General features: G+C 40.2%; 1 long non-coding RNA gene across 1 annotated transcript; it reads left to right on the top strand.

Moving 5' to 3' along the window:
- Positions 1–7,070: 7,070 nt before the first annotated feature.
- LOC122887201 lies at positions 7,071–9,751 on the top strand. Its single transcript, XR_006380493.1, has 3 exons — positions 7,071–7,205; positions 7,557–7,583; positions 9,453–9,751. It is a non-coding gene; the product is annotated as an uncharacterized LOC122887201 (long non-coding RNA).
- The last annotated feature ends 4,747 nt before the right edge of the window (positions 9,752–14,498 follow it).

Genomic DNA, 14,498 nt, shown 5'->3' with positions numbered 1-14,498 from the left:
CGGACTGAATGACAGCACAGAGGCACTCATCATGGCTGCACAGGAGCAGGCCCTGAGCACCAGAGCAACAGAGGCCCAGATCTACCACACCAGACAAGACCCAAGGTGTAGGCTGTGCAAAGAGGCCCCTGAGACAATCCACCAGATAACTGCAGGGTGTAAGATGCTGGCAGGGAAAGCATTCATGGAGCGCCATAACCAAGCAGCTGGCATAGTGTACAGGAACATCTGCACGGAGTATGGACTGGAAACCCCGAGGTCAAAGTGGGAAACACCTCCAAAGGTGGTAGAGAACGGCCGAGCCAAGATCCTGTGGGACTTCCAGATTCAGACTGACAGAATGGTAATGGCGAACCAACCAGACATCGTGGTGGTGGACAAACAGCAGAGGAAAGCCGTTGTGGTTGACGTGGCGATACCAAGTGATGGCAACATCAGTAAAAAGGAACATGAGAAACTAGAGAAATACCATAGGCTCAGAGAAGAGCTCGAGAAGGCTTGGAAGGTGAAGGTCGACAGTGGTGCCCGTGGTCATCGGAGCACTCGGGGCAGTGACCCCCAAACTGGAGGAGTGGTTACAGCAGATCCCTGGAAGAACACCAGACATCTCGGTCCAGAAAAGTGCAGTACTAGGAACAGCAAAGATACTGCGCAGAACCCTCAAGCTCCCAGGCCTCTGGTAGAGGAACCGAGCTCGAAGGATGAGACCACCCGCGGAGGGTGAAGGACGAAGTTTTGGGTGCACCTAAATGAAAAAGTTAGGCGCACCAGTGGCCACCAATGTAAAAAGTCTGGAGCCTGGGTTTTATTGTAGTATAGCAAGAACAGTGATGATCACAGACAGTATTTAGACTATAAACTGCAGAATGCTGATGTAGTCTAAGTGCTGTTTATCTTGTTGGTTTAAGAGAAAATCCACCTTAACGTAGAATTCATGTTTGAATGTATGTGAATTTATGTACAGTAGCCCTGAGGGTGAAAACGACGTTTCAGAAAACAAATTGCATCACAATGATATTTCAGAACACAACATTTCAGATTACAGAAAAGGTGGGACAACACTTGTTTGTGATTGGAAAGAACCCAAGTCCCTGATGATAGTTAAGTGGCATTTCATGTTTCTATTGTGTACTGCTCTCAGAAGTGGCCTTGTACAAATTTTAAACTGAGTTGAAAGAGGAGATTGAAATCATAAGGGACTATTTTAACAAAGGACATTCATATGATGTAATTCTCGATATGCTTTCAACATATCATGACATTAAAATGTCCCGTGGAACCCTGAAAGCACGCTTGAAGAATTAGGACTAAGGAGATGGGATGGCTACTCTTCAACAAGTGACATCAGAACATCTTCAAAGAACATCATCAGCAGTGCGTACCTGAGGCCTGTACTACGAGGCAAGTTCAACATACCCAGGATATCTTTTCGTTATCTGGCTTCACTAACCCTAACAACCATGATCACACTAAGCGGTCACATGATGGTGGTAATCAACTTGGTATGTCAACGCAGGGTTTTCCAATCCAGCCATGAGCGAGTTAACATAAACAGAGCGGTGTTTGCAGCATATGACCAATCACAAACATGGACAAGTCACTGGCAGCAGAGCGGCATATTTTACAAAAGAAGTGCAAATTATAATATTAGAGAAATATAAATAAGTTAAACTCATAATCCAGGCTAAAACCAAAGTTGCAACTGCCAAATGCAGGAAAGACTGCAGCCAAAAAATAGGCGACTGTGTGAATGTTTAAGTTAATAGGCTCTGCACAATATCACTGCTCCATCATTAGGGCACAAGTACATCTGACTATTATTACATTTGTGTATTCCATTAAAGTGTTGCTTATATGTATTCTTATTGCATGTATGACAATTTTAGCCTTATTCTTTCAGCTGCAACTCCGGTAGTGTGAAACGGAATTGGGAGCAAATAAAAAATTAATAGCCTATAAAAACATAATTCAAAGCGGTAAGTGGGTGCACTTTTTGTCCTCTTGAACATTTATGTTTCTTTTGTTATGGTCCATTTCTTCTTTTTGCTATCTTTTAGTAAGATATGTATAGCCTACTGTAAGCGTAGTCTTCCGTGTCAAAAAGACGACTAAACAATGCCCGTTGCTAGGTAACCGGACATGGCGCAAATGTTGAGCAGCATTATACAGCGGTTTCTATGAGAGCTATAAATGAGCAGAACTTTCTTCTTTTTATCCCACACCTCCTATAATTCTATTGTACACCGTTTTATCTGTACCCCTACCAAATTTCATGGCTCTAGTTGTCTGAAGATATCATGGCTCTAGATGTCTGAAGATATTGAATCCTAAAAATGGCTTCCTGCCTATTAGACATTTTTTAGGGGGTGAAAATGACAACATTCCCAGTGGCAAATATGCAATTCTCAATATTCAGCCATGAAGTTGAAAGCTCCAGAAATAGCTAGTAGATGGACCTTGAGTTTAGATTATTTTGTCAAGCTACTGTTTCAGTCAGGAATGAACTAAAATTCCCCACATCTTCTTGTTTTGAAACTATTTCTTTTCAACAAGACTTTAAATTCTTCCTTTAATGATGCTTCACTTAATGAAAAATTTCACCAAGACATACAAGAGCACAGGCAGAAATAAGGTGAGCGTACATCTATATCAACCCAGAATGTGTCAGTGTTTGTGTACATGTAGTACAACACAATTAACAGTTTGATTTTATATCCATCACAGCTAGAGCTGTCGCTTCCTCATGCACCATCTCTCCTTTAAGACAGTGAAATTCAAATCAAAGTTATCAATTATGAGATGCGAATGGGGAAACATTGTCTTTCATTACATCCACTGTTCACTGGAATGTCCAATGGAAATCAGAATCTTTCAAATTTTGCCATTTTACTTTAAATACAGCACCCTATCAGCCCCTGTTTTGCTTGAGGTGTAAGTTTTCATACCATATACCACTTTAGCCTGGAGCTGTGCCCAAAAACTATTAAGAGGTTTCTTTTGTTTTGGTGTATAGAATGCTATTGCTCTCACTTATTTTAAGCTCTGAAGCTTCAAAACACAGGCATCTTATTTCAAGTTCAGTTCATCTTTTCAATCCTTCACATCCATTCCATTCCATTGATAACAATAGCGCTTCAGATGGTTTACATCCCATTCAGTTGAACAAATACAATGAACAAAACTATAGTCTTAGTTCTTAGGCCTATTAGAACTTGAAGGTCATAGGTTCAAAACATGGTTGGGCGTGACTCTATGTAGGTCTTACCTGTGTGGAGTTTTGTTCGACAGTTCATGCAGCAGAACCAGAGATATAGTCTTTTTTATTCTATGCATTCTTCTTCCTTGTCAATATCGGGGACTTTCATTACCGACAATAAAACTCCACCGCTGACAGTTCGGTTGGAAATTCGGGTGTGTTATGCTAATAGAAGCTACTGTAGCTGCTTCAAGCCTCTAGCCTCAAGCAGAGATGAGGAGTGAACTACAGAGGTCTGGTAAGCTCACTTCTTTCTAACTCCACACCTCCAGATTTTTTCCTTTTCAAACCCCAACCATCCCTTTCCCTTAAATCTTGACTTCTCCCTGACCTAAAGACGTAACAGACATAAAATCACATGTCATGTGCTGATTTCACTCAGAACTAATTTCTTTAAATACAATTATATTCTGCATGTTTAATGCAGTGTCTGCCTTCCTTTTGACCCTTGAAATTAAGCTCTGGCCTATATATGGCAGCCAGATGTAGCTAGATTTAGGGTATGCAGACAAGAGCTAGTTTAGGCTGAGAACCAGATCCACTTTGTGTACCAACCTGGCTAGTACAACCCTGTGGAATACCATGAGTCTGGTAAGCAGACATGCTATATATAGGTGGGCCAAACTAGTTTGGCATCCAGGGTAGCAGCAAAACAAAGCATCAGAAAAGCAGTAACCAAACAAAAATGATGACTTCAATTATGAGGTAAGGAGAGGAAATGGGAAAACGTATTGTTTTACAGGAAAGAGGGAATAGTATTATTGTGTTGATGATGAGGTGTAACTAACCTTGGTGACACGTTTCTACAATACAAAGGTTCCACAATCACTGTACCTCTCCCTGATTTCTTCCATTTTTAAAAAATATTTTAAATCATGCATTGTTTAAATCCACATTTGCTAGCTTACAGTCTTTCTTCTTGTAAAAACATTGCTCCATAGCACTACAAGTGTTCAAAACTCCAAAGGGTACCTTTAATTTACAATTAGGAAATGTATCACAATCCATCCCAGGCACATGAAGCATTCTCACTATTCAAGAGTGTTGTCAAGAACAAAAAGCATGGATAAGACGGTGTAGTCCCTCATTCGTCCAGGAGTGTTCTATTGTAGAAAAGGTTTCAGTCGTAGTCATCTGGACACTGTTTTCAGAATCAAGACGTTTCGGCTCCCATCCGGAAGTCATTCTCAATTGTGAACAAATTGGACGGGAACTGGAAATTTAAGCTACTCTGAGTTACATAAGCCCTGCCCTCAGGAAGGAATCTGCCTAAGTATCTGTTAATAGCTAGTTTCACCTGAAACTGACCTAATAGTTTCAAGATGGCCCAGATGGCCTGATTACTGATTCCTGGGCTAGATACATCTGAATGAGAGCCTTACAATTTGCAGTGATATACCCATATGGAAGCTGAGCTTAAGAATACTATTGGGGGCTTAAAGCAGCTAAAGACATTTGGACGAACCACAGGGAGTTTCCTAGCAGCCTGCTGGATTAACTTATCTACTTCTAAGCATGAAAAAGCTGCTACAACCTGTAAAAGAATAACAGGGAGACACATTCACTGTCATGATACTGAGCATGTCCATGCAGCATATACGCTGTCACAAACACACTTGAATAGGTTCACATTTTTTCAAATCTATCTTAATACAATGTTTACTTGTTCATGCGTAGTTATGGGTGCCTGTAGTTGTTTCTCCTGTCTGTACAGACCGTGAAGACATCCTTTCCTAACGCGATTCCAATGTAAGAGATGAAGAGTCAAAATCGAGAGCCCTGGTTCTGCACAAAAATGCACTGTTAAGTTCAGTTTTTATAAGGGATAAGGGATACCAGGCTTCAACAGTTAGACAAATCAAGTGGGTATCTTTCAAAAATGTCTTTTTAGCACCAAACTCCCTCCCATGTTGAACATCAATTAGATTTTTTTACATGTGATTTTGCATACATTAATCATATTATGATATACATTTATATCAATATCAGAAATGTAGGATTTTTAATATTGTGGTATTGATTTCAGTCAGAATCTCAAGGCACAACTGGAGGGATAAGAGTGTCCGGTTTGGGCGCCTCAGTTCTGTTGGCTTCACCATCACAAACTGGGAAGGTTTGCAGCCATGTTTGAAGTGGTAGGGATGAGAGTCAGCACCTCCATGTCTGAGGCCATGGATCTCTGCTGGAAAACGGTGGACTGCTCCTTCTCCGGGTTGGGAGTGACTCACTGCCCCAAGTGAAGGAGTTCAAGTATCTCAGGGTCTTGTTTCCAAGTGAGGGTAAAATGGAGTGTGGGATCGACAAAACTATTGGTGCAGCATTAGCAGTAATGTGGGGATTGTACCGGACTGTTGTGTTGAAAAGTGAGCCGAGCCTGAAGGTGAAGCTCTCAGTTTACTAGTCAATTTACATTCCAACCCCCACCTATGGTCACGAGTTTTGGGTAGTGACTGAAAGAATTATATCACGGATACTTACGATTGAAATTTTTTTTCCCATGTAGGGTGGTTAGGTTCACCCTTAGAAATAGGGTAAGGAGCTCAGACATCCGGAGAAGCTGCTCCTTCCTGTCAAAAGGAATCAGTTGAGGTATTTTGGACATCTGGTAAGGATGCCTTCAGGGTGCCTCCCTTTGGAGGTTTTCCAGGCACATTCAACTGGTAGGAGACCCTGGGGTAGACCCAGAACATGCTGGTGGGATTATATAGCTAATCTGTTTTAGGAACAACTCGGGATCCCCAGGAGGTTCTGGAAGATGTTGCTGGGGAGAGGGACGTCTGGACTACCTTGCTTCACCTGCTGTTATCAGGATCTGGCCCTGGATAACTGATGGAAAATGGATGAATGGCAGTAATGGAAGAGAGCAAAAGTAATGTTATCCCATCTCATTTTTATTAAAGCAATAAGCGATTAGTAACTTAACGTTTCTTCCCCAGCACCACATGATAGGAAAAAAAGACAGGACACTTGCAGGAAATCCCCTAAGCATTCTTTTGACTTCCGGTTGACACCAGCATGGAGTAGTCGCATATTTTCATACTCCCACAATCTTAATCGTTGCTACTTTGCATAGTTCAGCTCTGACGGTGCAACGTGATATAACTGAACAAACATAGTTAACATAACTATCTGGCATAAAGAGAAATGACTTCTAAATCAAAGGAAGGCGAGCAAAAGAAGGATTCAGGATTCACAAAGCTTGAAGGGAAGTTGGATAAAATTCAGACCACCATAACATCATCATCAACACCATCAACAATGAATCTCATCTCTGAAATTGCATGCTGACACAACCAGCCAGAGCGTCCTGGAAACAACCCGATTCACACAAGACTACCGTCTCGAAACACTGGAACAGCACTCTATGTAGCGGGATGTCATGAAGGAGCTGTACAACAAAACTGCCCTTTATTACCCAACCAGGCTGTTCATCATGATTTAAAAAGGGGAGAAAGATGGCTCTCCTCCGTACAGGACGCTCCCCAATTCATGGCCTCATTATTACCACTACGTGGTCTGGAATCTACAGGGGACTAGCCTTGGCTGGAATCGGCATTAGAAGCTAACTGCTAGTCTGCTAGTTGCTGTCAAACGTTGGCCAACCAGGGCTCCATAAGGGACGTTTACCCAGTTACACGGTTCGGAGGCTACGATGAATTAGCACGATAAGCTAAAAGACACTCTGAGGAGTTGGCTGTTCATTTGGCAGTACATTTTGTTTTTTCAAGCCTGTTTTTCACTAGCCAAAATTAGCACCTAAATTAATATCACAGTTAACATGAATTACGGATGCACCTTGCTAACTAAGCTAGATAGCTAGTGCTAGCATTTTCCTTAGGTAAAAACCCTTGCTCCTTCCCAGCGCCACCCTCTTGTCCAAATATGGTCACTTCTGGCTCCAAAAAAACCAAGATGACGACGGACAAAATGCCAGACTCGAGGCCTCAAGGTAAGATAAATATAAGTAACTGTGTTTCTGCTATTAACTTTATTAATTATATACTGGGCAGTGTTTATAGCTGATATTTGTTAGTAACTTGTTAACGTTTCTTCCCCAGCACCACATGTTGCTGATAGCTGTATTCTGTCAAGATTGTTGGTTATGTGTTGAACTTTTGCTTACGTGGTGTGTCAACTGTGCAGAATTGAAATATTTATGTACATTATTTCACACTTATGGGTAAAAACAGTGATACCTGGTACAGCTTAGATTGAGAAAAATTTTGCCAGCTGTCTAACACACACAGACAGACACACAGAGAGAGATAAGACAAGACTAACATCTTGTTTCCTCTCCTAGACAAAGAGAAGAAGATGTGCTTGATTGGTGAGTAAGAGAAAATCTGAACTGAAATTAATCCCACAGTACATCACTTGACTGTGAATAACTGTTTAGCTCCCTTAAAATAAAAATCCCTTCCTGAAGTGATTTCAATGTAAGAGATGAGGGATGAAATTCACATTCATTGTTCTATGCATCCCAAAGTTCAACCAAAGCTAATATGAGGGTTCAGCAGTCTGAGTTAGACAAATCAAGTGGGCACCTTCCAAAGTTATTATATTATTATATAATAGTATGACATTCAATCATTGTGTGAGGACCTATGGGCTCAAATTAGATACGTTTGAACCTAATTAATTTGAATCCTGACTCTGGATTTTGAGCTTGATTCCGCAGCCACACTTAAATGGCATCCTCTTATCACTGTAACATATATCCAACACACCCTTTTGATTATGGCAGTGTACTTAAGCTCTTTTGCTCCATGGCTGCTGCCACACCGCTCACCTAAAAACTATGCTGACATTTGCTGTTGCTGCTGTTCATATAGCATTTCAAAAACCCCACCTCCACCCCAGCATCAACCTGTAGGAGAAAAGTTATTATCATCACTCCCCACTTCCTTCTTTGCAGATCTAGGTGTTTCCGTGATGAGGTCAGAGCCTAGATGGCAAACATCAGTTTTGTACATATTATACATTCACATAATAATCCATTGCACGTGAGGTGCAGTGTCTGAAATTAACTTTTTGACTCACCGGCCAAACGGACTGGTAGATATTATAGTTTTTACCAAATAATAAATAGCCTTTTTGTGTCACAAATACATTCGTTTCAGTACATTTAATTGAGATAGTAAGGTATTATGTTGAATACTAGCTTAAATAAGAAGCCAGAGCAAAATTTTAAGCAAAATTATTTTAATATATTGATCAATGGTTAATCAATTCAAGCCTGAATACAACTCAATTCTTGATCTCAAAATTCTACTAAAAATTCTAAGTATTTGCTATGGCATGTAAGGATCGAACATAAAAGTGATAGTTTAACGCAAAACTAGGAGCACTCGAGACGGTCAGTTTCACAGCACTTTTAAGACGCACGTAAAAACATATATGATTGTGTGTGTGTGTGTGTGTGTGTGTGTGTGTGTGTGTGTCAAACACAGACAGCAAAGGACAGAAGCAGCGCACCCATAAATAACACCAAAATGCAGTAGACAATCTCAGCATAGTTTTTTATTACATTTTTGGTACAAACATTTACCCGCCAGTGTGGCTGATAGCCTTTCCGAAATTTATTCGCCAAACGGAAAATCTACCCGCATTTGGCGCTTGGCAGGCGTTAATTTCGGATCCTGATGAGGTGGCTCATAAAAAGTATAGTAAAAACTGTCTACAGTGATGAAGGATGCTTATATTCTTTGCACTTTTAAACTGGTGCCATCAATAATGTGCACAGTATGAAATGGCCAGTAGGTGTCAGTTTTAGATTGTGATCCACTTTCAAATATTAGGTCAGCATTCAAACTACTACATTCAAAGTGTGCATTAGGCTATATTTAATAAATTTAATTTTCAACGCATTCTGATTTAAATTACACAATTATGCAATTTTATGAATGTTGTGCTCCACAACATTAAATTCTGTTATTTGTTTTGTACATGTTTACAGTCACATGGCTGAACATACATTTAAATAATAATTCATGCAATTAATTTATTTCAATTCAATTTTATTTATTTAGCGCCAATTCATAACAGAAGTTATCTCATTGCACTTTTCCTATAGAGCAGGTTTAGACCGTACTCTTTATAATATTATTTACAGAGACCCAACAAATCCAATTACCATGAGGAATGATTTTAATGAAATTAATGATTGTTTTTCTTCTTTCTGGTTCACACTCTGCAGAAGAAGAAGGTTCTTCTGGTCCTGCAGTCAATCCTGTTTCTTCCATCCCAACCCCTCTATCCTCTGTCCTGCTCTGTTTGTTGTCTCTACTGAATTTTCTCTCTCCCTGTATTTCACTCTATGGCTTGCATTTGGTTGCATTCATATGCTAAACTTTGAGAAAACACTTTGAGAGAAAAAAGGTCTTCTTGAGCTTTTGTGGTTCCCAAACATGGATTTTGATGAGTAATCTGTTTATTGTTTGTTGAACTGATTCATAATTTTATCTATAAAATGTAAAATGTCTTCTGATTACTTCCTGACGAACAGCTAAAAAAACCCCAGAGGTTTCATTTTAATCAGAGAAAGGCATGTAATTCTTAGCATTTGTGAATTTGTAACAATCAAATGTATTTTTATTTGATAAAGAACTTAAATAAATACTCCCCTTTTCAAAATTAAATGTGTGGATTTCTGTATTAGCTGTGAAATTACTCATCTAGTGGTGACGATTGTGCCAGTAAAAGTCATCAAATTCTTTTTAAATTTTAAAGTAATTTCAGTACTGCTTTTGCAAATTATTGTCTTGTTTATTTATTGCTTATTTATTTTGTGTAATTTGTTAATTACTTATTTATTTAATATTTTCATGTTTATTATTAGTGACACCTCAGTATTGCAGAAAAATTGCTCAAAGAATCCCTGAGTGGATGTTCCACATCTAAAAAGGCAGGATTGGGGGTAATACCAGATCTTATTAACCTTTCCAGTAAAGTGCAACAGAAACTTTTTACAATCAGCATCACAATCAGCAGAGGCACAAGGTGAGGCTGGGTTGTGCTGATGGGCAGAAATAAGTGCAGAGAAATGGCATGTTCTAGTATCTTTCACCATCCCATTATAAAAGAGTAATAACTCTTTCATAGCCACAAAATGGAACTGGAGACCTGGTATTTGCATTGTGCTTCCCTTTCCCTTTCCCCTCCCCTCTCCCCCACCCCCCTTCTCTCGCTCTCTTTCTCTCTCTCTCTCTCTCTCTCTCTCTCTCTCTCAAAACCTCTTTCTCTGTCTCTCTCTCTCTCTCTTGCTTTCATTCTCAAAACCTAACATGGCAGCAGTGGATGGCCGCCCACCATTGAGTCTGGTTCTGCTCGAGGTTTCTGCCTCTTAAAAGGAAGTATTTCCTTGCCACTGTCGCCAAGTGCTTGCTCATGGTGGTATTTGTTAGGTCTCTGTAAATAATATTATAAAGAGTACAGACTAGACCTGCTCTATAGGAAAAGTGCATTGAGATAACTTCTGTTATGAATAGGCTTTATATTAATAAAATTGAATTGAATTGAACACTGCTCCCAGAATTCCAGCCGATTGGGGGTGGTAAACGGTGAAACATTTTGCCATATGCCCAATTGCCTGCATGTTTCTTTGACAATTTCAGCAGTAAAATGTACTCCATTATCTGATTGCATGGTTTTGCAGACTCCAAATCTAGGGAAAATTTATTTTGCTAGACAGCTGGCAACAAATTTAGCATCGGTATGAGTGCATGGGAAGACCCACCTGGAATATCTACAAATTACTTCCAGGCAGTAGCACTTCTTTTCCTTTCTTTCAGCAATATCAATATCATAAGTAGGTGTTGAAATTGACCCTTTGGTAGAGGGGATATTAACCCTTTTTATGGATTCTTATTGTTCAGTTGTTCAGGCACAGAGGACAGCAGAGTCTCCTCTACCTCAGTTAGGACCAGACTTCAGGATTCAGGTGGGACATGAGCATTCGGTAGAAGGTGCATTAAAGTCTCTTCCTAATAAGCTGATAGTGGTGTTTGGGGATTGGTACAACTAGTTGGTGTTGGCCAATCCGAATCTCCTGTGGTTCAATAAAGCGGACACTCTTTGTTCATGTGCAGATCTGCAGGTGGGAGGTTTTAGTCTGACCATTCCTACCAGTTCCACCAGCACTCCGTCATAGTCTGTTTCCTCTTCCTCTCTGTGTCTTTCTGTAATTCTGTTTCACTGCTTTTATGTGCAAGGCCACTCAGAGTGTGCTGTGATGTCCTGTGGAGATCTTTTGCCAGGAGGTGGTAGTGAGTCAGGGCAAGAGTAGCCAACTGCAGCTGGGTTGTGTGGGCCAAGTCCATCAAGCCTTGTTGGCTCCCAAGGGGATGCTGGCAGAGCAGAGCATTGACTTGTGCTCCACCTGTCTGCTAGGGGTTGTCCCGATTGCTCTTCTGCCTCAGCAATTGCTAGTGCTCCTCTAATCTGTATATGTCCTGTCAAGTCTAATGTGCCTGTGAGGTGAGGATGGGGGAGGGATTACTGTGGTGCAACTCTTTAGATGTCACTGGGGGCGCAGAAAGAGTATGCTGACGTACCATATTCTAGACCTAGTTCATTCCTGTGCCTGGCACGGGCTAATTCAATGCAAAATTCTACCCAGAATCCACTATACTAATGCCAGACTGGCCAAAATATATCCTAATGACAGTGATGTCTCAATCGGTGCAAACAATCCCCTGCCAATCTCATTCACATGTTCTGGTCTTGTCCCAAGTTAGTAACGTTTTGGTCGAACATATTTGAAACTATAAGCCGGGCTTATGATGTGGTCATTGACCCTAATTCTTTATATCTCATCTTTGGCCTTCCACCTGATGCCGGCCTCTCTGTTCATACGTGGCAAGCCCTGGCCTTCACGACTTTACTGGCCAAACGCTTGATTCGACTGAAATGGAAGCACAGGATTGATGGATTATATATTAAGGAAGTTCTATAAAGTATAAAACTCGAGAAACTTAGATTCTCTCTAATGGGCTTGATAAGACATTCCAGGAAACCTGGAACCCTTTTTTGGAATATATTGACCTGCTTAACATTTCAGAGGATTGAACAAGAGGAGTTGAACAAGAGGAGAAAGACAGTTGGGAGGGGGGTCCCAACTGTCTTTCTCCTAACTCCCTTTTCTGAACCCCTTTCTTTGTTGTTGTTGGTAATTTGTTTTTGTTTCATGACATATTCATACATTATACAGTGTTGGACCCCACCAAGCTCCCCACCTGGGAGCTGGACCCCACCAAGCACCTCACCACCTGTTGAAGTAACCAGACTAGAAGAGATTTTGGATACAGTTAGATCACAGTCTGTATACATACCTTGGGATCTGCTTATACAAACGACATTACGTTTAACTGAAAATTTGATATCTGACACGTTTTGTAAAATCATTAAAAATTTGGCCATAGATTCTTTGAAACTGAAAGTGTACCATGTGTTTACTCTATAGGCGCTGTTTGTCGATGCTGTGTGTTATCGCATAAAAAACAGCCAGCCTGTGAATACATCATGTGAAGTACAAATATTGCACTGTTATTCAATGTAAAATCAGGACCACAGTGTTGATTCAGGCCTTAAAGGTGATGAAACACACCTGATGTTGAATTAATGTATGATATGATTAATTTTAAATATTAAAACAACTTAGTATGATTTAAAAACTTGTAGTGCTTAATGATTCATTTTTAAACTTGTAGTGTGTATTGATTCAATAAGAACATACTTTGTGTTTCGTGTAAAAAAAAAAACTTCTGTTGATTCTTCACTAGAGTATCTCGCAACTTGAACCTTTAAATTTAGTAAATTAAAACCCGTTCTCTTCAAAATCATGGAGAGCACCCAGATGGAGAGATGGTGGAGATGGCTGAACTTTTAATGAAAAATGTGTATTACAAGCCATCGCATCCTGGCAGTTTTGGCAGAGTGGACCGACTTGAATAGAGCCCTGCAAGATGAAAGTAAATGTCTACTGGGTCAAAGATTTTTTTATCTGAACATGACGCATATACTCTTCATAAGCCTGTCAAGATACATTTTCCCAGAACCAGAGTTTTTGTACCACAACCTCTAAATTAGTTTCAGGCAGATCTTTGTGATATGCAGGCCTTGGCGGAACATAATGATGGTTTTAATTATCTATTAACGGTCATTGATGTCATACAAATATGGCTTATGCATAGCCCTTAAAGAAAAAAACAGGAACCGATGTCTCTAATTGGCATTAAAGGACATGTAATTGGCATTAAAGGAGCCGCACTAAGCTGGTTTAAATCCTATCTATCAGATCGAGCTCAGTTTGTACAGTCCTCCGTGCACGCTAAAGTTAGTCACAGAGTTCCACAAGCTTCTGTGCTTGGGCCGATTCTATTCACCTTATATATGCTTCCTCTAGGCAATATTATTAGGAAACACTCCATAAACTTTCATTGTTATTCAGATGATACCCAATTACATCTATCGATCAACCCAGATAAAACTAACCGGTTAACTAAACTTCAAGCATGTCTTAAGGACATAAAGACCTGGATGACCTGCAACTTTCTGATGTTAAACTCTGACAAAACTGAAGTTATTGTACTTGGCCCCAAACACCTCCAAGACACATTATCTAAAGATATAGTTACTCTAGATGGCATTGCCCTGGCCACCAGCAGTAAGGAAGGAGTTATCTTTCATCATTATACTTTATCCTTTAACTCCCACATGAAACAAAACTTCAAGGACTGCTTTTTTTCACCTACATAACATTGCAAAAATCGGGCACATCCTGTCTCAAAATGATAATGAAAAATTTGTGCATGCATTTGTTACTTCTAGGTTGAACTACTGCAATTCCTTGTTATCTGGCTGCCCGAAGTCCCTTAAGACTCTCCAGTTGATCCAGAATGCTGCGGCACATGTACTTACAAGAACTAGGAAAAGAGATCATATCTCTCCAATATTAACTTCTCTGCTCTGGCTCCCTGTAAAATCCAGAATAGAATTTAAAATCCTTCTCCTCACCTACAAAGCTCTTGATGGTCAGGCACCATCGTAGCTTAAAGATCTCATAATATCTTATTATCCGACTACAACACTGCACTCCCAGAATGCAGGGTTACTTGTGGCTCCTATAGTCTCCAAAAGTAGAATGGGAGCCAGAGCCTTCAGTTATCAAGCTCCTCTCCTGTGAAATCAGATCCTAGTGTGGGTTCGGGAGGCAGACACCATCTCCACATTTAAGAGTAGGCTT

This window comes from Siniperca chuatsi, linkage group LG13 (genome assembly GCF_020085105.1).
Source record: "Siniperca chuatsi isolate FFG_IHB_CAS linkage group LG13, ASM2008510v1, whole genome shotgun sequence".
NCBI lineage: Eukaryota > Metazoa > Chordata > Actinopteri > Centrarchiformes > Sinipercidae > Siniperca > Siniperca chuatsi.
The sequence above is the reverse complement of the archived record's forward strand: the minus strand, read 5'-3'. Positions and strand labels throughout refer to the sequence as shown.